This window comes from Leucopleurus acutus (genome assembly GCF_964270905.1).
Source record: "Leucopleurus acutus genome assembly, chromosome: 13".
Lineage (NCBI taxonomy): Eukaryota > Metazoa > Chordata > Mammalia > Artiodactyla > Delphinidae > Leucopleurus > Leucopleurus acutus.
Window position 1 is genome coordinate 45,804,982 of NC_139155.1, and position 24,645 is coordinate 45,829,626.

Sequence of the window (24,645 nt, forward strand, 5' to 3'; positions counted from 1 at the left end):
CTGCGCCACCAGGGAAGCCCTAGGTATATATTTTAACAGGATTTCTCTGGTTGCTTTATAGACACTCTCTGAGGTGGAGGAATCAAAAGTGTAAGCAGGGAGAGCAGTTAGAGGCTATTGCAGGGTTCAGGCAAGAGAGGAGTGTGGCTCAAAGCAGAGTGGTAGTGGTTTAGGTGGTAAGATGTAGATGGTTTGATCATTTGGGGTGTACTTTGAAGGTAAAATCAGTATGATTTCCTGGTAGATTATATGTCAGGTATGAGAGAAAGAGTTAAGGCTGATCCCTAGCCCTTTTGTGGCTTGTAATACACAATAAGATTTCCAAATTATCTATAATAAGTTACACCTCAGTGGATGCCTTGTGCATAATTGTCTATATCCCTTGGAGATATCCCCTATCCTTAAAATATTCCCCTAGAAGGGGATAGGTATATCATGGGGGAATTTTAAAGAAATCACTTGTAAAATCATTGGCACACAATGGCTTTTGTGGAGGCATCTTTTTGTTCACATTTACTTTTGGTTCCATATTTATTTGTTTGTGTATACTTTTTGATTTGGATGTTTTTCTCATTCATTCATTGTCATATGTGTGTGTCCACGTGGATGTGGATGTGCAAACACAAGTATACGTCTGTAAAGCTATGGATTTGCAATTATTATATTTTCAGACAACTTTAAAATATGTTCTCATACAGTTTTCAGGCCATCTCTTCTTTCTAAGGCATGTGTAATTTTATTTTGATTTCCTCATTGGTCCATTTATCAGGAATAATGTTTAAAAATCTCTAGTAGTTATGTTGTTTTATAATTTTCTTATTAACTGGTTGTACTGAAAATTCAGAGATGTGGTCTGTATAGTTTCATAGGTATATCCTTTCTGTCTGTCTTGTCTATTTTATTTTCCAAACACTCTGTTAGCCATAGGGATCTAAGTTCAGTGTTAAAATATATGAACTCTAATTTTCCATCAAATATTAATTGCTGCTTCAGGCTTATAAGTTAACAGCTAGAAGGGTCATTCCAGGCAAATGAGTCCTGCTTATTTTGAACTCAAATCTGTCATCTCCCAGCTGGAAAAATTCCCTATTACTCATGTTATCTGTGAGAAGTCCTTTCTTACTTACTAGAAAAAAACCCTTAAGATCTCTCTTCCATGCTCATTATTTCCTGGGTCTCCATCCTGGATTTATTTTGGCTTTAACATGTGGAGAAAGGCCTTGGAGGAGTGGGAAACAATTCTTCCAAACAAATAGAAACCTCTTTCCAATTAGAAAAAGAAAGAAAGGATCTCCTTCCTCTTATGACACAACAGAGTAAGATCCAAGAGAAAATAAGGCAAAATTAACCAAAGAGCTGGAGCAAAACAGAAACAACCACAGATTATGACATGTGTTCTCCATGTGAGAAAAAAGTCACCATTTTGCTTTTTCCAGTGAAGATTACATCATCCAGGGCCATGACCCAGAAGTCTGCCCTTGATCTGTATCCCCATTCACAAGAGTGGAATGATGGCCTTAATGGTGATCATGGAGGACAGAAACCTTTGAACCCCTTCCATATGTTTTACTGTGATAGAAAAATTATTTAGTTCTTTCACCTTCCTCTTTCTTGCTAAATGTCTATTTCACAGAGTGGCATTTCTCCATATTATTCTGAGAGGGCACTATCTACTCACTCACAAAACCACTGCAAAGAATGCCAGGTGGCTTCATCTGTTAACACATTTTGGAAGGTACTTGCTTGTTGAACATTTCCACTCAGGGAAGAACAGCTACTATACGAGCTTATCCTATTACAGTGTTACTCTTGGGATCATCAGCCCAAGAGTGGTGGGTTTCTGCTTTTTGTTCCTACCAACGCTGGGAGGAGTCTCTGTTTGGCTTTTTCCATGTGGAAGACATCACACCTAGACAAAGCCCTGCTGCTATGTTGGATTTCTGCTTCATGTGTCCACTAACCCCCGGGTTATAACATGATCTTCTCCACTTACAGTGAAAAATATAACTAATTATGCCTGCAAGACTAGTGAAAGGATTTCCAGAACAGATGGTGTTTGAACTGGCTTTTTGCAGAATGAATTGCAATCTGCTATATGGAGAAGGGCAAGGGAAGTATTTTCAGGTTATAGGGAAAACATCTGCAAAAGCTGGATTCGGAACTAGATATTTCCATATTCAAAGCATATGCAATGGTACCTCTGGGATGCTGAATTTCTATGACTTTCCAAAGAAGAATTTACATGCCTTTTCAAAAACTTTTTATATTATAGTATGGCAGTGTCAAAATAAGTTTACATGATTGGATTTTGGGGGGTGATAATTGTGGTATACTAGTCATGGGATTAATCAGCAAGCTTTCTGTCAACTTCTCTATATCTCCCCACGATCGACAGAATCCACTCAGACTGATCAAAACACTAGGAGTTGTGTTTTAGAAGTAGTTTTAGCTCCTTCTGTAAAGAAGGTTGAGTCCGCAAGTGATTCAGCGATGAAGGTAAACAGTAACCTCTCTGAATATTCTGTTTCTGGCTCAGTGCCCACTCACACTCTGGGGCCTGGTTCTCAGCCAGATGACTTGGATTTCTTTCCAACTTTATTCTTCTCAGTCCTATTTGGAAGGATTCTTTCAATGATCAGGTTCTGTCTGAAGATCCCACTAACTCTGCCTTGCATTCTGTAATACTCCAGGACCTGTACTTTTTCGTTGTTGTTTGTTTCTATAAAGGGCCAGATGGTAAATATTTTAGGTTTTGTGGGCCATAGGTCTCTGTCACAACTACTCAACTCTGCGATTGTGGTGCAAAAGTGGCCACTGATAATAGAAAAAGAATAGGCATGACTGTGTTCCATTAAAACTTTATTGATAAAAAGAGGCAGTAGGCTAGATGTAGCCAAATGGCTGTAATTTTTATCTCCTGTTCTAGACCTTCCTCACCTTTATTCTCAAGGCCTGCTTGAACTCAGCTGAATTTATTACATGTTGATTTCATCCTTAGACCATCACCTAGCTCCCATTATGTTGTGTTCAAAAAATATTTCTTATTATTTCTGTACTAAAGCAGCATGGCTAACTTTGCTTCCCAGACTCTGTGCAGTTAATCCTAATTATCTTGTGGCACTGAGAACAGTTAATGTTGCAAGAGCTCAGGAAACTGATTATGAAGGCCAGAAGAATCATAAAGGTGATGGGAATTAATAGTTAATAATAGTATCTAATACTTTGTAAGTGTTTACTATGTGTCAGACACTAATTAAGTGTTTATAAATAAAAACATTTAATCCTCACAATGATGCTTTGAGTGATCCTCTCTATTTAAAAGAAGACAGAACTGAAACAGATTAATTAAGTAACCTGCCCAAGACCAAACAGCTGCTAAGAGGTGGAGCCAGCATACAAACTCAGGCAGTCCAGCTCCAGAACCAACATTCTTAACCACTACACTCTTCTGAGAGGTGCTGCAGAACAAGAGAGAAAATTCTCTGAGTGGGAATGATCAGTGCTCAGCAACCAATTAGATGCAGTGAGAGAAGCAGAAGAAATACTGAGGATAAATTGCAAATCCATTTAATTGGGAGATTAAAGAATACAGGAGAATATTTGTTGACTATGTTAATTTTTCAATTATTTTTTAAATTTATTTTTTATTGGAGTATAATTGCTTTACAATGGTGTGTTAGTTTCTGCTTTACAACAAAATGAATCAGTCACATATACACATATGTTCCCACATCTCTTCCCTCTTGCGTCTCCCTCCCTCCCACCCTCCCTATCCCACCCCTCCAGGCGGTCACAAAGCACCGAACTGATCTCCCCGTGCTATGCGGCTGCTTCCCACTAGCTATCTACCTTAAGTTTGGTAGTGTATATATGTCCATGCCTCTCTCTCGCTCGGTCACAGCTCACCCTTCCCCCTCCCCATATCCTCAAGTCCATTCTCTAGTAGGTCTGTGTCTTTTTTCCTGTTTTACCCCTAGGTTCTTCATGACATTTTTTTTTTCTTAAATTCCATATATATGTGTTAGCATACGGTATTTGTCTTTCTCTTTCTGACTTACTTCACTCTGTATGACAGACTCTAGGTCTATCCACCTCATTACAAATAGCTCAATTTCGTTTCTTTTTATGGCTGAGTAATATTCCATTGTATATATGTGCCACATCTTCTTTATCCATTCATCCGGTGATGGACACTTAGGTTGTTTCCATCTCCGGGCTATGGTAAATAGAGCTGCAATGAACATTTTGGTACATGACTCTTTTTGAATTATGATTTTCTCAGGATATGTGCCCAGTAGTGGGATTTCTGGGTCATATGGTAGTTCTATTTGTAGCTTTTTAAGGAACCTCCATACTGTTCTCCACAGTGGCTGTGTCAATTTACATTCCCACCAACAGTGTAAGAGTGTTCCCTTTTCTCCACACCCTCTCCAGCATTTATCGTTTCTAGATTTTTTGATGATGGCCATTCTGACTGGTGCGAGATGATATCTCATTGTAGTTTTGATTTGCATTTCTCTAATGATTAGTGATGTTGAGCATTCTTTCATGTGTTTGTTGGCAGTCTGTATATCTTTTTTGGAGAAATGTCTATTTAGTTTCAATTATTTTATAAACAGTTTTGTATGAATTTCAAAGTAGGTTTCTCATAGAAGTAATTACTTACGCCTTGTTAGAGAGTTCCTAGCCAGAAATACTACCTTAAGATCATTTTAGTCTATCAGTGCTTCTCAAAACACATATACAAATGAATCATCTTGGGATCTTATTGATTATCAGATTATCATTCAGTAGGTCAGGGGTAGGGGCTGAGGTTCTGCATTTTTTTTTTTTTTTTTTTTTTTGCTGTACGCGGGTGTCTCACTGTTGTGGCCTCTCCCGTTGCGGAGCACAGGCTCCGGATGCGCAGGCTCAGCGGCCATGGCTCACGGGCCCAGCTGCTCCGTGGCATGTGGGATCTTCCCAGACCGGGGCACGAACCTGTGTCCCTTGCATCGGCCGGCAGGCGGACTCTCAACCACTGTGCCACCAGGGAAGCCCTGGGTTCTGCGTTTTTAACCAGCTCCTGGGCCGGGCTGGATTCTCAGATTTGTGACCTGTGCAGTTACACAAAGGCTTCACACTTAATTTAATGCTCTGCTGTCAGCATTTTAAGTTTCTTAGTAATTTATGAGCAAAGGGCCCCGCACTTTTATTTTGCTTTGGGCCTCACCATCATGTAGCTTGCTCCCAGGGAATGCTGCTGCTGGTGGGCTGTGAACCACACTTGGAGTTGAAAATCTCTAGTGCAGGAGTTTGCAAACTATGGTTCACTGGGCAGATTTAGCCAGCTGCCTGTTTTTGTAAAGTTTTATTGAAACATAGCCACACTCAATTACTTATATGTTGCATATGGCTGTTTTTGAGCTACAACATGAGTTGAGTAGCTGTGACTTACAGAAGAGAGGGCTGTCAAAACCTAAAATATTTACTGTCTGGTCCTTTACAGAAAGTTTTCTGACCTCTGGCCTAGTAGTTGATAATAGAGGCTATAGGATCAGGAATAGCATATTAAACAAATAGTTTTCTAATACTTTAGAATAATTGGCTTACATTTTTTTTAAACACAGCATTTTTAACATATTTAACTCAATTTCTCTCATAACGCCCCTTGAGGTAAATGTTATATTCTTAACTGTATATGTTAAAAACTGGGGTTCAGAGAGCTTCACACACTTGTCCAGGATCATATAATAGCCTGCTAAAGAGACCAGGCTCTTCCCACTTTCTCACACCTTATTGACATGCTCTGTTTCTCTCTGGTAGTCTCAGAGCATTTTTTTGCTAAGCAAAGGCTATAACTACTTCTAGTCTTTTGACGCAAGAACGTCATTTTTATACTGTAATTTAGTGGTTATCAAACTGCATTCCACATAACACTAGGGACTCTTAGAGATAGTTCAGAGGCAGTCGAAAATGGATAAGTTTCAAAGGGTAGACAAGCAGGTCCAGGATACTTTACTGATATTCCATAGAGGACCTCTGTGTTACATTTAGTTTGAAGAAGTATTTCATTTGAAATTGTTTTTAAACACTGCTTTAATAATTGCTAACTCTTATTGTTTTGTTGCTTAAACCACTCTAAATTCCCTGGAAACATCTGCTTTTCTTCCCTCCCTCCCCCTCCCTCAAACAATATAACAGCACTCTATTATAAATTCGGTACAGCATTATCTTTAACAAAGTTGATTATCTGTGAATCATGTTTCTCAGCATGACTACATTAAAGCATTATGCAAATTGGGTCAATTATTTCTTCCCTTTTGTATATGAATGGAGGATTGTTTAGGTAGAGGTAAAGGTGGAGATTGATTAGACATTATATCCTATTATACCGCAACAATAATTAAGATAGTGGTTGGAATCCTCACAGATATATGACAGAAAGGCATATTTAAGAAATAATGTTGAAACTCTCAAAAAAAAAGGAACATTATATGGCTTTTAGGGCTTTTATCCAGGAATAACGAGACTAAATATGACTGTGGAAAGTACTGTATCTGGTTTTAATAAAGCGAATAGAGTCACATTTCACTTTTTTTCATATGAAACACATAGCCAAGGAGAAAATGAACTTCCCTATTAGCACTTCAAGACCTCATTGATAGTAGAGATGGAAATGTATCTTTTTAACCTCATATGTAGGTTTATCAGAGATTATTTTAATAATTTCCTTAATTAATTTTTCAACTATGCTATCGCCTACTGAAATTGTCATTCAGTCCAGTACTGTCACCTAATTTTTGTACTCCTGTTTCTTAGGACTGAATCCTACTTTTATTTCTTCTCATGAGCTTCAATCCATAGAACATTTTCAGCGTAGAATCATTATTAACTTCTCAGATTGAAAAATTCCCTACAGCTACCCAGTCTGTTTTCAGTAAACTGAAATGTAATTGTTTAAAATAGGTAAATTTCAAAGACTTTTACTAGACAGTAAGTAGGCCAATGTCAAATTACTTTGAACAAATGAGAATTAAAGCTAAATCCAAAATACAGATTCTGATTTCTACTGCTCCTTAGTTTGTACATGTGTACATGTATATGAACAGGGCATCTCTCTTTCTATTTGACTTCTCTTTTGGGAATTTTTGATTTATAAAATATAAAAATGCCTATATGATTTCTTAAATAAAATATATTCAAAAAGTAATCATCTTAAAGGAAAATATCAATAAATTGGATTATATTAAAATCAGGTTTTATTGATTAAATAAGAGTTCAAAGAGCAATCCACAGATTGGCTTACATGGCTAACATTGTTGGCAATGATGTGGGGTGACAGGAACTCTCAAACCCCGTTGGTCAGAGTTTAAATTGGATAATCACTCTAGAAAAGTCTTTGGAATTATCTATCAAATTTATTGATCTGGACCGATAATATCATCACTACTTATAAATGCTGTTCTGTTTTGTACCCAAGGATATGCACAGGAATGTTCATGGCAGCTTTGTCTGTAATTGCCAATATTGGAAACAATCAAAATGACCATCAACCACAGACAAGGTAATTACATTATGCTGTATTTATATAATAAAGTTCTACAAGGCAATTACAATAAATTGCTGGTACATGACAATAAATGCTGCTACAGGGTCTATGAAACAGCCCTGAGGAAAAATAAGTAAGATGTGTAAGGGCACTTAGAAAGTTGTTACATTTATATAAAGAACAAAGACAAGCAAAAACTGTACCATATTGTTTTCAGCCAGGATAGTAGTCACCTTAAGAAAAGAAGTGGATAGTGATTGTGAGAAGAATGAGCATGGCTTTTGATATGCTGGTAATGTTCTCTTTCTGGACCTGGTGGTGTTTACTTGGGTTTCTATTTTGTAATAAATCATTGAGTTCTATATTTATGTTTCATGCACTTTTGTGTGTATGTGTTATATTTCTTTTTGGAAAAGGGGGAAGGTTTCAATGATAAGATATAATCTATATAGTAAAAAAAATACTTTTTCCATTAATTCACTGGAAAATAATGCATACTAGTGACAGCTGCAATTTTATCACAGTTCAGCAGAGGTATTATTTTACTTCCCACTCTTGAAAATATATAAACATCTAACACTTATTTGATTGACCTAATACAGTAATTCTATAAATAACTTGCAACAAATTATTAATATAATTATAGCAATGATAGAATGGCTTTTACTATCTATAGAATAGATATTCATACTGATAAATTTACCAATTGAATCACTTTAACTTAAAAAGTAGTGAGATTTCACTTGAATTAGCATTTGTTCTGTACATTTGAAATGATTAAGAGAAAAACTCAACTTTGTATGTTAAAGAAGGAGGAAAGATCTTCCTTTTACAAAATCTTGAATGAATTATTGATAACTAAGTAGATACATTAAAAGCTATAAAAGAGAAGCAAAGATGAGGATTACTTCTGCCTAAAGAAAATATTCCTAAATACAAAAAAAAGTAGGAAAAAAGCATAACTGTGACACAACTGCACTGGTAATGAAATACTTTAGAGTTGATATCAAACAGTGGCTTCTAGAACATGTTTACCTTAGCAACCAGGCACATGTCCTTCAAGAAGAAAGATGGGAGCCATCTGAAAAACAAGATTAATAAATTTCAAGCAATGTATTTGGCAGAATCATTAACAGTCCAGGTTTCAAGAACTCCAACGTAATTAAACAAACAAACAACAATGTGGGAAAGGCATGGTCAAACCAAGTCATTATTCATAAAGTGAGGAAATGGATATATTTAGCAAGAGGCAGGCTCTAGAAAACATGTTAATTATTTAATTGCTACTTTAAAGAAATAGAGCTATATTTTCAGGACAGTCGAATACCAAAGGGTCCTATAGGAGCTAATAAAAGGGAAGCAAAGCAGTTTCTACAAGGAGATCCACAGGAAATAATGTCATGAGAGATGGATAGTAAAAACATGTAGGACAAAGTGGGGAATACCAGGCACCGTTGAGAGATATTTCTATCAAAATAGCAATATAATGGGATATAACTTACACTATAATTTTCAGAAAAGAAAATTCTAGTCTGTTGCCTGATCACCTTGTGTGAATATTATTTTTAGAGTCCCTTATTTTTCCTGAGAGAAAAATAAGTACAAACAGGGTGAATTTTCACTATAACCCTCAATCTATGGTCAAAATGAACAAACACAGAGATCTTAAGTGACAGCTGGGAGCCAAAAAAATGAAGCTTCTCAACAAATGTGAGGTTATTTTTCTTATGATCCTTTAAAGATCCCAAGTAAGGATATTGTTTATTTGATATTGTGAAATCAAATTAGCATGATAGGAATTTTAAGAATATTAGTTTTCCACTACTCCCTAGAATTACAATGTTATAAGTCCAAAAATAAGCACACAATAGGAAAATTAGAGTGAGGGAATGGAAATGACTTTCCGAGTGTGTAATATGTACAAAGAACAGTGCTTATATAAGGTTGAATTAGAAAAATGCAGGTTTTTTTCCTTCTGTGTAGGGAAAAACCCAGTTCTTCCTTCCCATGAGTTTCTTCCTTCTGAGTCTCCTTTACTATTCACACAGAACGCTTTATTTCTGACACTTCTAGTCACCAAATGTGTGTAGGTTTTTCCCCACAACAGGCAATTCTCAATGACACTAGCCCAGTGTCCTTCAATTTAACTCAATTCTGACACTATCTACCTGGAGATACCTTCACATCCCACAGGTGAAGAGCTTAGTCCACAAAACTGCCCTTTCCCACTTCAGATGCCCGTCACAAGCCCAGGTTGTCACCTGTGCTTCTGACCAACACCCTGTAGACTGGCAGTCCCCATGACCCCCCTCCTTGGGCTCAATTAACTTGCTAGAGCAGCTCATAGAGCTCAGGAAAACACTTATTTATCTTTGACAGTTTTTTAAAGGCTATGCTAAAGGATACCAGTGAACAGCCAGATGAAGAGATATGTAGGGCAAGGTCTGGGGGAGGTTCCTGAGTGCAGAAGCTTCTGTCCTCCCAGGATGGGTATGTTTGTCAACCTGGAAGCTCCCTAAACCCCTACTACTGGGAATTTATAGAGGCTTCCTCATGTAGGCATGATCAGTTATTAAATCCATTTTCAGCTTATCTTCCCTCTCTAGAGGATGAGTGGGGCTGAAACTTCCAAGCTTCTAATCAGGCTTGGTCTTTCTGGTGACTAACCCCCATGCAGAAGCCATCCAGAAGCCCACCCAGAGTTGCCTCAGTAGAACAAAACATGGCTCACAGTGCCCTTAGCACTTAGGAATTTAGCCCCGTGTCAGGAATGGGGTCAAAGACAAATATTAAAACAAGAGATGCCCGTAGTGTTCTTATAACTTAGGAAATTACAAGGGTTTTAGGAGCTTTGTGCCAAGAACCCAGGGCAGAGACCCATATATACATTTTCTATTATTTCACATAGGTGTATGATTTATTTCCCACAAGGTTACATGCGTTCAGATTCAGGCCCACAAAGATAAAGTAAATTGCTAGAGATTAGTTAATGTTAAGTGCTGAGTAAAAAGTTGAAAACATACCTGTTTGAGAGATACCTTTCCCCTTCTACTACTTGGTACTCAATCCCTAGAACCCAAGGAACGAGCAAACGTAGTGGGCTTTGCATGGTTGACCTTATTGTAAGGGTCAGGAAGGCAGTCACTTCTGAAACACAAAATATTCCTTTGATGGCTCTAACATGTTCTTGACATTCCTACTGTTCGTGTCTGTATTTAGAGTTGAGGGCCTCAGTGTAAATATTTTCAAATGAAATAGCCATCACAATAATCAATCCCTCAAGAACTGAGTGCCTTAGAAACCCAGGTAGCTTGAGGGAATAGCTGAGAAAAAGACCTAGAGAACTGTTCCATCTATTTCCATTGATTCCTGGAGATAGTTGTTCATTTGCTACAGCTACAGCTTTTATAAAGTTTAAACATTATCAAGTGCATGTACTTCTTGTTAGTGGCTCTGAAAAAAAAATTTGGCAAAATATTTTTGAGAAACTCTATGATTTGATATATTAAATCATAAGCCCAAGCCACTATCATTTAGGGGTAGATTTCAATTTGTTATTATGTATATTAGTCTATTTCACAAATATTCATTAAGATCCTGCTCTATATCAGGCATTCTGGCATGTTCTGGGGCCACATAAATGAAAATAATTTTACCTCTGGAGTCTGAACTTAAAAAGCTTAAGTCTGTTGAGCATACAGACTGTTCTTTACACTCCACTCCTGCCCTTGCTTCAATTCCTTAAGCAGCCATCTCCCTAAAGCCACATTCCCTGATGAACAGCATGTGCTAGTCACCCCACTCCCACTTCCTCTCACCCAAGTAATACCTACTTATCCTTGAAAACCTAAAATACCACTTTCTAAGAAGCCTTTCTTTATTTTCTGTTCTAGGTCATAGGAAGGAATAAATATTTGTTGATGACTTGAGTGATTCATTGAAATAACAAATGAAGGTGAGTTGAGGAGAATTTAGAAATGTTTTGATAACGACTTTAGAATGGGGACTCTCATTACATTCATTGGGATCAGCATATGCACTGCATGGATGTGAAACTCTTTGTTGTACTGGAAGTTTATCTAAACAGCAGGGAATAATGTTAATGATTTCTAACCATATACATCACAGTCATCTGTGAATCTTTTATCAAAATACAAATACTTCAGCCTCACCATCAGAAATAGTGGTTTTAAAACTTACCCCAGTGTCATCTCCTCATGAAGCCTTCCTTGACCCCTCCATTCCCTGTCATTGAAAATACAATTCATGAGATCAGAAGTCTTTTTGTCCAGTTCAGTTCTCTATCCTCAGTGTACAATACCCAAAAGAGTTCCTCAATAAATAGTTGGTTGAGAGAATGAAAACTCCTTTTAACTCCCCATGGTACTTATATCAGCTTGTGATTTTCCAGAAATTATTTAAAACTTTGTCTCTTCCATAAGTGTGAGTTTCTTGAGGACACAAACAGCATGTTCCAATTACTAATATTTGTTAAGTGCACAGTCCTACATGCTTTTTAGGAAAGCATACATACAATGCCTGGCATGGATGGATTGAGGATGGATTTGAGAAAGTGAAGATTGGAGTCTCTTAGAGCAATAAAAACAATTACAACCGTACATAGAAAACATTGTGTGTGTGAAATATATTAGCCATAAAAAGGGGAAAAGGAGAAGGAAGGAAATAGTTTGCGATGATTTTGGTGTTTGATTAAAGGTAAATAAATAAAGGAGAGTGCATTAATAAATATTTAAGACAATTTATAATTTTGAACATAGGCAACATGGATACCATTAGCCAAAATAGGAAATACAAAAATGAAATTCCAATTTGCAGCAAAAAATATGGCATTAAATTGAATTTGAATCAAGAATGGAATATGCAGACCATTACACATGTAGGCAGTTGGAAAAATGAGGCCTAAGTGCATTTCTGAGGAAAGAAGAGTGAGTTAATATATGGTTTGGGGACATGATAGTTGTTGACACAGCAAAACATAAAGAGTGAGAAAAAGGTTAAAGTGACCATATGATTTTTATCTTTTATTTTGTTATTTTGTTAATGTGGTATATCACATTGCTTGATTTGAGGATGTTGAACCATCCTTGCATTTCTGGAATAAATCTCCTTTGATCATGGTGTATAATCTTTTTAATATATTGTTGAATTCAGTTTGGTAATATTTTCATTGTGGATTTTTGCATCTATGTTCATCAGGGAAATTTTCTTTTCTTGTAGTATCTTTGTCTGGGTTTGGTATTAGGGTAATGCTGACCCGGTAAAGTGAGTTTGGAAGGGTTCTCTCCTCTTCTATTTATACAACAATCTATACAATATATTTTTGAACATTATTGAGAGTAAATTACTGTGTATGCAAAGAACAAAGCTGAAAAAATATTTCACGGGGTTTTCTGAAATGAGAAAGTTCATTTCTAAACAGTATAATATGAATTTTACAAAATGGTTCCTTTGACTTCATATATGCAAATGAAAATGTCATTTCTAATTTTACTTCCACAGGCATGGTAAGTCCTGATACAGTTAAAAATAAATCATTTATGAGTATAATATTTTCCTAATACTAACCAGAATTTTTACTAGTAAGTATATAACATTAAAACTACAGAAAAACAAACAAACAAAAAACCCGCATATGGATGTTAACTATATATTAGCTAACAGATTTTTTTTTCCATTTCAAGAGAAAATGTATTCTAAAAATTCTAGTTAGGGCTTCCCTGGTGGCGCAGTGGTTGAGAGCCTGCCTGCCGATGCAGGGGACACGGGTTCGTGCCCCGGTCTGGGAAGATCCCACATGCCGCGGAGCGGCTGGGCTTGTGAGCCATGGCCGCTGAGCCTGCGTGTTCAGAGCCTGTGCTCCGCAACGGGAGAGGCCACAACAGTGAGAGGCCCACGTACCGCAAAAAAAAAAAAAAAAAATCTACTTAGAGATTAAGAAATACATGTATATATAATATCTTCTAATATAACCCACCAGTTGATGTTTCTAAGACCAAAATCTCCTTTGCTTTCTGTTTTTTGTAAAGTAACTCAATCCAGAAGATGTTGTATGGTTGTATCTATTACAGCCTAACATCAGCACACCTTATGATCCAGAATTTCCACTCCTGGGTTTATACTTGGCAGATATATGTTCCTATGTTCACCAAAAGACATGTACTGTAATGTTCAGACCAGCACTATTCATAAGAGCCAAAACCTGAGAACAATCTCCATATCCATCAATAGAAGAATGGAATAAAATTTGTAGTATAATTATACAACGGAATACCGTAAGTCAATGAGAATAAACAAACTACAACAACACACACGAATGAATCTAAAAAACATTTACTGAATAAAAGAAGCTAAGCAAAACACAGAACATATTGAATGATTTGTGTATATAAAGTTTATATATTGGTAAAAGTAATCTACAGTGATCAAGTCAGCATATTAAATACTATTAGGGAGGGTGGTGACTGGAAGAAAATACAAGAAGGGTTTCCAGGCTACTGGTAATATTTATCTTGATCTGAGTGCTATTTACAGTGTGTCACTTTGTTAATATTTATCAAGCTATACACTTCCAGTGTATTCATTTTTATATATGTAATACTTCAAAAGTTTCCATTAAAATGATATGTTTTGGAAACTATGAAAAAGATAATTATATTGGCAAGTCCCTCAGGAAGGATTCCAGTTCTAACTTAAATATTTTCTGCCTGTTTAGCTACACTGTGACTAAATCTTCACCTTCAGCTTGGGGTAGGGGAAGTACACTCTACAACTATCGACATACCATTTGTATGCCTAATTTCAGGGAATTCCAACTGTGTATGCGTATAACCACAGTCAATGTCTGTTAATAGGGATACTTGGAAAGAAGATAAATTTAGGTGTTTTGATGAACAGATTGTGAATCCAGATGAGGCTCGTTGGATATTTATTCACAGCTCCCCAGAAGCATATGAAAACAAAGTTTTTTTGACCTTCTCAGGATAAGAGAGTCTTAATTTTATTTACTCTCTCCCATTTTCCTCAGCACAGCGTTGCTGAGGAACATCAAGTCTAAATTTACTGAGTTAAATTTTGTATGAGTTTTCTTCTGCTAGATGACTAGAATAACATTTCGCTTAGGAAAAAAGGACCATAAAATTATGTCTGTTGTAAATAAAACAATTTCATGTTTTAAAAAAATATGACAGCAAACCATAAACTGAAAAACCAACAGGCTTGCCTGGTAGGAGGTGCCATATGGAAAGAATGAGTCAGCCAATCTGTCAACAAATATTTGTTGAGCATCTACTTTGAGCCATTCTAGCCCTGAGAATATAGTGGCAAACAAAACAAACATGACACCTGCCCTCTTGGGGCCTGCAGTAGAAGGACCACGGCCAGTTAATCGAAAATAGTCGTTGAAACGAAGGATGATTAAAGAGATACAGACAAAAATCTAAGTATTTTTTTAATTTTATGCTTTATACATAGTAAAACATAGTTTAACAATTAGTGAATACAATATTAAGATGTTTTCTCTTATTATATATCCTTATATTGGAGTTCTGCATTTTATTTTTTTCATTAACTACAACCATAAGATCGTTCTATGAGATCCAGGTTCATTTTCTTTAAGTACAGCAGGAACTTACCAGCACTTGCAATGTAGCCTGCATACAAAACCCTCTAGCTTTTGATAATTTTTCCTCAGTCTTTCAGTTGTTTCAACTACAACTAATTCAAAAAAATACTTCTGGTGTCTCTCCTTTATGAATCCTTCTCAAAGTATTTAACCTAATTTTCATAGAAACAACTCTATTTCTTTTCACATTAATGTTTTATTGGTTTATAAACAAATAAATAATTATTATAATGAAAAAATTTACTGATATGAACTGGTCTGGGAAAAATACAATTAATTCTTCATAAACATTTAATTCAGTTGGTGGAAGCAGATGTTCACGAATGTCTAAGAACATTGCCTGCATGTGCCGGGCATTCAGCATCCTATAAGCACATTTTAGTTAACAGAAAAGAATAGAGAATGGTAGTTCATCAAGTAAGTTGTTTAAATAGGTGTAGGTTAGAGAACACCTAATGCTGTGCTGTGCAATAAGGGAGCCACCACCAATGTCTGGCCCTTGAGCTTTTCAAATATGGCTTGTCCAAATTGAGATGTGCAGTAAATGTAAAATATACACTATATTTTTTGGTATATTTTGTACATAAAAATATAAAATACCTCATTAATTATTTTTATACTGAAAACATGTTGAAATACTATTTTTAATATATTGGGTTAAGTAATCATATCTTTAATTTTACCTGTTCCTTTTGTTCTTTTTAAAGTGATTACTAAAAGTCGTAAAGTACACATGGCTCACATTTATGGTCCTCAGTGTATTATATTTCTATTGTTCAGTGCTGTTCTAAAGCATCTGTATGTGTATGTACGTACATACATACACACATATACACATAAGTATGTATATTTCACTTATGAATAAAAAAAAACCCTGAAGAACAAAGGTATTTTAAAAATGTGCTCAGTGTCGCACACAGCAGGAAGTGGAGAGCCAAACTAGAAATGAGGCTGCTGGTCCCAGAGGCTGTCCTTTTCAGCACCACTCATGCTGCTTGCTATTAACACATTCTTGACATTAGCAAAACAGTTTTTTTATATGTTCCTCCAATAAAATGACAGTTTAAAAAAGACATGTTAGGGCTTCCCTGGTGGCGCAGTGGTTGAGAGTCCGCCTGCCGATGCAGGGGACGCGGGTTCGTGTCCTGGTCCGGGAGGATCCCACATGCAGCCTGCGTGTCCGGAGCCTGTGCTTCGCAACGGGAGAGGCCACAACAGTGAGAGGCCCGTACGTACCGCAAAAAAATAAATAAATAAATAATGGCATATTAAAATGGATCCGTTGAAAAGACTTAAACAAAGGACAGAGTTTAGGAAAATGAGTAAGGAAAACTGTAATACCCTTAGATTAGCAGCATCAGGGAGCCGAACTCCACCTAGTGCTCAAAGGGCAGAGTAGTTTCCAGAACCTAGAGAAGTTACACAGAGGGTTGAGGCTCATTCATAGTTCCTCAGTAAAAAGTGTTCCGGGAGAATATAAATTCAGACGTCCTTCTTCTCCTGTTCTCTGATCTGCTGGTGTCTCCCATGGATGAGAGGCAACAGGAAGCCAGAGGACAAGGGCACCATTAAGCAAACCCTGTGGATCAGCTTCACAGACCACAGATGAGAGTCGGAACAGGGTGATCCATAAGTGGATTATGAGCTTATTTCTATATAAGCTCCTAGAATAGATAGATGAACTTTCAATGCAGCAGAAGACAATCAGAAATGTTACTGAATCTAAACTGTGTGTACACTCAAATGGAACTAATATTTTTTAAGGAAGAGGCAAGAAATACAATGTGACAATAGTTTAAAGCACTAGACTGAAAAATAATATATACATTTTGGATTCAGATCCACAGTTCAATAAAATCTTTTTTTTTTTGCCAGTGTTAAAGATTAATTTTATAAGGCAGCAAAAATACTGCCTCAACTATATAACAGGATTGTTGTCAGGGTCAACGTTTCACTACTTCAAAGGGGTAAAACTAAAAAGTACTATACAGTGTAAGACAACTATTAGTTTGGGGTATTGGTCCTTAAGATTAGAAAGGAAATAGTCTAATGCTTGATCTAAACCCTGAAAATTCCAAAGCTCTCCCCCAGGTTGCTGAAAATATACAGAGGGCTATGTTCTCATATCCACATCCCCCCTTGACCCAAGCTTATTGATCAACATTCACTTTCTCTGTGTTATAATATGAATGAAAATGTATTTCTGAATTTTCATTAAAAAAATAAAATCCCACTTGGAAAAAGATTTGTGAGTGAAATAGTCCTGACTTTCAATTTGAAGGATAAATTTACCCTAGCAACACAAATATGGAGCATTTTTATTATAAAATACTGTGTAACTTTGGGCATGTCATTAAAATATTTACCTCTGAATGACTTCATCTATAAAAATGAGCTGGCTAAAAGATCATTATAATTTTGAGGATAGTCCCTAAAAATAATAGTGTAATAATATAAAAATAACAAGATGATAATAATATAAATATTAGTTTGGTCAAATACATTCATTTTCTAGTTTGGTTATGTTAGTGTTATGTAGCCACAGTTATAAATTTGCTCAATAATAAAATTATTTTATGATTATTGAAGAGGTAAGCTGAACGTACCTCCAAACCATTCTCCATACTAACACCAGATTTTTCTTCTAGATCCCAAATAGGAACATGTTAGTAGTTTCCAACTACAGAAGGCCTCAACAGCTCTTTCACGTTCAAAATAAAATTCGAACTCTCTAACATGATAATTTTTGCTTATGTTTCCAGCTCTCTCTCTAATACCTTCTGCCAACATCCTCATTGTTCACATTCTTGTCATATGAAACCTATTTGAGACATGTTTTCTCCCACAAACCCACATGCATCCACTCCTTCTCTCATTATCAATATCAAGTCTGGATTGGAATTATTTGTCCATCGCATGCTTCTCTATAGTCAGTATAAAATAACTCTATTAAACCTACTATAATGCATTATTATTGTCTGTTTACTTACCTCTCTCCGCACTAGACTTTATGACATTTCAAGACAGAATTTGTGTCTTTAACACCCTTATATCTTTAATATTTGGCAAATAAATGAGATATTAACATATGAAAAACTAGGTATTGACAAGAAAAGTAAAATCATTGGTAGTAAATATGAAAATTGGCCAGATTAAGTAAACAAACCAAAGAAGAATTTCCAAGATAAAAGCAAAAGGGAAATTTATATAGAAGCCAAGCTAAGAGCTATTTCTTAGGCACAAAGATGTGTTAGTACAACTCAACAAATTGTTTAAATTTAGGATGACAGTTGAGGAGCAAATTATAATAAATTCTCAAGAAATGAAGTTATGAATGAAAGAGTCCTACTAAGTATAAGTTAATATTTCTGTCAAGCTCTTCTCTTTTATTAGAGAACATAAAAGAATATTTATGTCCAAATAGTCAGTGACTGTTGTGTTTATGGGTATGGACACCAAATCAGTTATTACGTATCAATTTAAAATGGATACTTTCTTCATGCCCACATATTTAAACTACCCCATGGGCTATTCATAAATGCCTTATTGTTCTCAGAGGAGATTATATACCTTATCCAAGAATCAATAGAGTTAAATAGTAAATTGCATTGTAAGATTATTTTTAAAGATCTCTATCAAAGAAAAATTGCGCTAGACAGAATTAAATAGAGAAGGAAGGCTTTATTCAGGACTATTACAATGGTGGGGGAGAGAGATTAAACCCAACTCCTTGGAAACAAAAGGCAGGAGAGTTTCTAAACTAAGGCAAACTGTTGGAAAATTGATGGAAGTCATTAGGGGTGGGGTTGGTCAATGTTATTAGGCCCCCTGTGTTTGCTAATAGGCACTCATCAAAGGTAGGTTTCTATCCTCCCACAAAGACTGGTAGATAGGGGTGCTATCTTTCTTGATGATTACATTTCAAAAGGATGGCTCCCTGGTCCTTGAGAAAGACACTCTTGTGTATTAAAACTGGCAGGAGGTTGAGATATTTACATCTCAAAAGGGCAGAGAAAAAAATTTACAATTGCAAGTTTCCTAAAGTAATTGCTCTAAGCAAAGAGAGGTCAGGGGTCTACAGTCAAAAAGAAATCTGTCTAAAATGTAGTGAAGCTGAGGGGAATTTTAGGGCTGTCTTGGTCACCTCAAGATTACGGTTTTTACGTGAGGAAATCTCTCCCAAGAGAAGAGGTATATGAGCTACCTCACTCTATGTCAGCTCCTTTTGCTGCATTATCTCTCCCATAAGGGAGAGGTGCCAGGAGAAAAAAACACCAGATATGCATCTTCCAATATCTCTACAGGTAACCCCTTTTCTAAAGAAGGTATGGTTTTGCCTGACGCGTAGGTAAAATGGGTATTTGTTGGAAAGCAATTTTCTCTCTCCTATCAAACATACACACCTGAATAATCAGAATCACAGACATTTACCTAAGTGCCTCCTACAGTTTAGTCCTTTGCTTAGAGTAACTCTTAACTCTCTTTTTTTTTGCGGTACGCGGACCTCTCACTGTTGAGAGGCCTCTCCCGTTGCGGAGCACAGGCTCCGGACGCGCAGGCTCAGCGGCCATGGCTCACGGGCCCAGCCGCTTCGCGGCATGTGGGATCTTCCCGGACCAGGACACGAACCCGCATCCCCTGCATCGGCAGGCGGACTCTCAACCACTGCGCCACCAGAGAAGTCCTAACTCTAACTCTTAAAATGTCCTGGAAATATATTGTTTTGTCCACTTTACATCTGAGGACAATGAGTTTTAGAAAGTGCTCAGTCCCATTATAGATGTAGATGGTATCAATCATGCTCTATATTACCAGACATCTAATGCATTATGATTTTTGAGGAAACTTATTTTCTAAGCAGTAGAACTATTCCTTTATTTTTTCCATACTGAGCCTAGTGTCATACCAATATTGTTCTATTTACAAAAAGACCTAATTGGGGTAAAAAAAAATAATATAGCTAATTTCTTTATGTCCCACTGGTAGTTAGATAACCATCATTTGTTCAATTAAAAGATGTATTTGAAATAGCAACAAAAAAGGTAACTCCTCCAGAATAAGCTTAACAAAAATGAGCAAAATTTTTATAAAGAAACCTTTAAAACACTCCTGAAAGAGTAGATTTAAGTAAATAGAAAGACATCCTTTGTGTTTTGGTTGGGACATCTCAATATCATTAAGATCGTAGCTCTCCCTAAGTTAATGTATAAATGTGAAACTATTCCAATTAATATAGCATGGAGCTTTTTTTTATGGAGGTGGAACAGCTGCCATTACAATAATAGCCAAGAAAACAGTAGAAAAGAAAAGCTATAGGGAGAGATGGGAATGAGTTCTACAAAAAACAAAAACAAACTATAAACCTGTTATAATTAAAAGAGGGTGTACAGGCAGATGAAAAGAGAGAGCAACTAATGAAACAGATTGGAAACCCCAGAAGAGACAAAACTATTCAAGAAATCTGGTAGATGAGAAAGGTGGAATTAAGAATCAACGGAGTAAAGCTTTTGGTTTGTGTGTTTGTTTTTAATAAATAATGTTAGCTCAACAGCTTGACTATTTTGAAAAAGATAACAATCCCTTACACTAAACTCCAAGCAGATCAGATATCTAAATATATCAGATATCAAGTATATCAGATATATTTTAGATCAGATATCTTAAAAATGTTATCTTTTTTTACCGTAAAAATAAAATAACATAAGGAAAGTCATATATCATAGGTAAACAGCTAGTATCCCTAAGATACAAAGAACTTTTAACAATCCAAAGGAAGATCCCAACAATGTTATAGAAAAAAATCAATAAAATACATAAACAATTCACACACACAGAGATTACTTAACATAAAGTTTAAGCATAAAAGATTAACATAGAAAGATGTTCACCTTCACTCATAGTGAGAAAAATGCAGAATAAATCACACAGAATTACAATTTCTCACCTATCTGGAAAAAATTCAAAAGCTTAACAGTACACATTTTGGCAAGTCTGTGGAGGAACAGCCACTCTTATACATGCAATGCTAGTGAGAATTTAGAAAATGCAAAATGATTCAACCCCAATAGAAAGAAATTTGACAATATCTAAGAAAGTTACATGTGCATTTACCCTTCAACCCAGCACCCCTGCTTCTAGGAACTGACCCTGAAAATACACCTCCAACAACATTAAAATTCATATGTGTTAAGGTTATTCATTGTAACACTTTTTGTTTTCATAACTGCAAAATATTGGAAACTACCTGAATGTCTAAGTGTAAGAAATTGGTTAAGTAAACAATTGTACCTACACACAATGTCACACTATGCTACTGCTAAAAAAAAAATGAAAGAAAAATAAAGAAGGGGAAAATCTCTATGCATTGATATGAAGTGATTTCTAGGCGATATTAACTGCCAAAAGCAAAGTACAAAGAAAACAATTCATGTTTTGCCTCTTATATAGGGAGAACAATATGTATCTACTTTTCAAAACAAAATGCAAAAAATATATCAGTAAATAATAAAATGGGTTACTTCAATAGATGGAGTGAGGGCGATGAGGTAGAAAGGAAGTGGGAGGAAGGGATGTGTCTTTGAGTAGGATTTTTTGTGTTCTGTTGATTTTTGAAACATGTTAACATTGTACTTACTCAAAAAATAGAATTATGGCCTCTTGAAGACTCTTTATAGTACTGGCAATGCCTTTCAGCAACACCTACTGGCTAGGTGGCAACACCTCTTGGTAACACATTTTTATACTTGAGAGGTCAGTTCTGTGCCTTACTGTGTCCTCCGGGAATCTCTAAATCAGTGACCAAAATGTTGTGCTGTTTTTTCCATAACTAAGGTTTAAGGTCTGAAAAATCAAAGGGTGGAAATTGGTGTGTCTTTTCTCACTATTTATCCACTATTGCAAGTTTGGCTTCCCATTGGGTAACTGTTAGTCTTGAAGTTTTGGTTCCCAAGGAAAAACGCTTTGTTAGGGGACCCAACAATTGTGCATTAGACTGGAATCTGAGACTGCCGCAGGGCTACTTTGGGGTCCATATGCTAGTTAAAGAACAGGCAAAGAAGGGGGTTGCTCATTCTGGCTAGAGGAGTTGAGCCTGAATATTAAATGGAAGCTGGATTGATTTTACCCCACGGGGATAAGAAGGTATATATCTGGAATGCACATGACCCTGCAGTCATTTACTATTTCTGTATCCTGTGATTAAAGTTAGTGGAAAAATAGAACAACCCAATACCAATAGGACTGCTAACACTCCAGATTTTTTAGGAAAGAAGATTTGGCTAACGCCAGCTGTCAAAAACCGTGACCCACAAAATAGCTTGCTGAGCACAGAGAGAACGTGCAGTGGGTTCTGGGAAAAGATAGATATAAATACCAGCTACCACCACCTGACCAGCAGCAGAAAAGGACTGTAATAATTATGAGTATTTATTCCATACTTTGATATAATGTGTTTGGGCATACATTAATTTCTTTTCTTTCATTTCCCCTACCATCTAACATTCTACGCATTAAAAGCAGTTCACCTTATATCTCAGTATTAAAGTCCCAGGATATCAAAGGAGAATGTCTCATCTGAAAAAGAAATGAAAATAACTCAAACATGGAGAAACCCTATTCTGTAGAGAGAACTAAAATAATTTTGCTGTACAAGAGATAATAGTATTAACGTAGGCAGAAGAATTTTTTTTTTTGGAAGGTAAGTATGGTTCAAAGAGGTAAATGTGGATTCTAACCTGACAAGGGATGGATTATGGTGATTTATATTGTGTCAGTGTAGCTAAGCTGGAACTATATTTCTTAGAATTCCCTTACACAATTAAATCTGAAATAACATGGATTGTAAGAGATTTTCCCCACCAGATTGGGAAGGCAGAAGTAAAGGAGTAGCCATATTCTTTTTATGTTTCGGACCTCCTGTTGCACATCATGCATGTTGTCACTTATCTGCTGCTCCAGATTGACTTGGGAGCAATAACTAGCCCAACAAACTCCTCCACTTCTTGAAGATCTTCTGCTGTAACATCTCCACCTTCTGGTCCAGTCGGAGCTCAGCTCTGTTCTGAAGGGCACTAACTCAGAACATCCCCATCATTGAAGCTGGAGACTTGGAGGCAGTGGGAGACTCACGCAGGTTCTATTCCACCCATGTGGATTCCACCTCAGCCTCACAGATTTTACCTTTTCCTTGCTTCTCCCACTTTATATCCATTTTGCCTTTCTTACAGCCCACCCTGTGGATGTCAACCTGGAGCATCATTCAGAAATAGGCTGTTATAGACTGCTTAACCAGCTCTTACAATCACACAAGCTCCAATCCCTAAAAATACAGTGGTTCTGCTTCTCTGATCTGATATACAGAGTTACCTGGATGAGATTTAGGTGAATGGGGTAGAAGGGATTTAGGAAGGAGTGACACTTCTCTCAGTACATCATTTTGTACAGCTTTCATAATGGAAGCATGTAGATACTCCACGTAGTTGAAAAGTTAAATCAACGAGAATGTGAAGAGGGGAAGTGAAACTAAAATGGAAAGCAACCTGAAGCAAATATAGCTAATTGTATTTCAAATTAAAGTTATAATTAAACTGACAGGGAAGAAAAATAAAGCAATAATCCAAGTGACTTATGAACACAGAATTTGTACATTCTCAGTCTTTGGCTACGTAGGAGAGAACTCTTTTAGTAGATTTGTTTTTTGAAGAGGAAATATGGACAAATCAATTATGAATATATTTTAGATGTTTTATAGCATTGACAAGTGCTAGGGGTTGAAATTTTCACATGGAAGGAGAGACATAAAAATATGGAAAAGAGGAAGGCAAGAAAAAACTCTGTTGAGATATAACGCAATTGGAGATATTGATATAAACTTGCGATTTCTAAAACATGTACTTGTGTGTATGTATATATATGCTCATATATATGAATGCTGAGGTATGTGTATATGCATGTGTCTACTGTGTATGCTTGAAAGAGCCTGGGGAAAAAATCTAAATGAACACAACTAGAACCCAGACCTTAGTCTCCAGCACCATCGCCCACTAAATGGAACCAATACTGTTAAGGTAAATAACTAGTTGATTCCAGTGCTGGGAAAGAGTAGGTAGGAAAAGATCCTGTAATATGTTGCTATGCCAGAAAGTAAGAAAGTGCCCCCCAAACTAATAAGCATGTCACAAGGATTCAAGAGCCAGATTGTAGAGCAATTCGAATATTAAAATAATTAAGTATTATGATGAATTATTAACCATTGGGAAAAAAATTCCATATGTCCATACTGATAATAAATAGGTAAATAAATGGGGGCGAACAAAAGGTTCTTGCTTACAATAGAGTGTCAAGTGGTGAATGTGGTGAGAGTTTTGGAGGGGGAAAAAACCCAGCATTTTACAACCATCACAGTGGACTGATTCAAGCAAGAATCAATTGTTTATGCATTTCAATGAGGAGCAGGATATTTGTATTGCCTTAA